This window comes from Arachis duranensis, chromosome 4 (genome assembly GCF_000817695.3).
Source record: "Arachis duranensis cultivar V14167 chromosome 4, aradu.V14167.gnm2.J7QH, whole genome shotgun sequence".
Classification (NCBI taxonomy): Eukaryota; Viridiplantae; Streptophyta; class Magnoliopsida; order Fabales; family Fabaceae; genus Arachis; species Arachis duranensis.
The window spans coordinates 66,599,712-66,601,461 of NC_029775.3; positions in this window are offsets into that span (position 1 = coordinate 66,599,712).

Here is a 1,750-nt window from a genome sequence, read left to right on the forward strand (position 1 = left end):
CACTCTTCCAAGAAGCTTGATATTGACGTTGAGGAGGGTGCGCAACCTCCAAGGTATATCATCGTTGGAGACTTGGAAGAGGCTTATCAAGAGATGGATTCCATCATGGATGAATTTCTATCTACAATCGAATCCTCTCCCATTGAATCCTCTCCCATTGGACATGAAGTTGAAGTTATAGAAGAGTGTGCACAACCTCCCATACCCTTGGTGAGCAATGAGAAAGAGAGTGAATTGAAAGAGAGCTACCAAGAGAAAAAAGTTGGCATGGTGTATATTAAAATTGAAGAATATCAAGAGGTTGATCAAGAGATGGATTTATTCATCAATGAATTCCTATCCAAAATTGAATCACCTCCTATTGGGCAAGAAACCGAAGTTCTTGACGACAACACCAAGCCAAGTAAAAGGGAAAAGGTTGAAATTGATGAGCACAAGGAGGTGGACCTTGCATTGTCAAAGTGTGGGGAAGCCTTCCTTCCCAAGTTACCATCCAATACAACATTTAAGTGGGTAAAATCTCTATCTTTAAGCTTTACTTCCTCGCTTGAATATGGTTTGATTGAAACGGATGGACAACTTAGAGCTCTTTGTGGAATTAAAAGCAAGAATGAGTTGTGTAGTGGTTGCAAGTTAGGAATTAGGCTCATTAAGGTCAAAGCTTCAAGGTATAGGAACGATGATTGGAAGAATGCCACTTTACAAGGGTCTCAACGGAAGGCTTGGTATGTTAAAGAGAATTCTATATGTCAACCATCCGGAAAGAGAGAGTATGAAGACCAAATCGAAGACGGGTGCGAAAACAAGATATGGGATCCTGGTTCGCTATGTGAAGACCAACTATGGGGACTCATATCTTGGGTAGAACTCTACCCTAGATTGGTGAAGATGGTTGGAAATTCTGTCAACCAATTGAGAAGTAAAGATCCTTGGAGATTCAAGGATGAGTACAAGCACAAGCCACCATGACAAAGAGTCTCTCAACATGTCCAACTTAAGGACTTAAACTAAAAGTGCTAGGTGGGAGACACCCCACCATGGTAAACTCTTTCCATTCTCTTTTAATTTTGCTTAATAAGTGATTTGAGTTGCCATTGTAGGTAGATGTTTCATATAAATTTGTTTGTACAACTTCATTGTTAGCATCGTCACATGTATGTTGTGTTTAGTAGTAGATGAATAATATCAAATTGCATTTTTTTGTGAATTGTATGATGGTTGATTGAATAAAGAGTTGTGAGCAGTATAGGGAGCACCTGAGCACTTTTTTTTCTGCTTAAAGGGCAATAAAAAAATAAATAAATAAATAAAGGGGTTAGACGCGCGCGCACGATGTACGCGTACGCGTCCTTGAGTAGCTGCATCATCACCTAAATTCCAGAGAGTTGGGCATCTCTTGGGCAAACACTATGCCTTGAGCCCAACATAACCCACGCTGATGCGCACTACGTGCGTGCGCGTCCATACAGCTACAAGGAAGTGCACGCGGACGCACACCTGCTGCGTCCACGTCGATCTGCTGCTGCAACTTCTGAGCTAATATCCAGAGAGTTGCGTTGGATCTGGGCCAACTTTAAGCCCCCAGCCCAACTCATCTCGTGCGGACGCGCACTCGCCACGTGCGCGCCCATATGCCAAAAGGAGGAAAGGACGCGAGCGCACGCATCACGCTTGCGCGCTTTTTGTTACACCACCGACGAACGCGAACGCGCACTTGCCGCGTGCGCGTCCCCTAGCTGATGCTGCCATT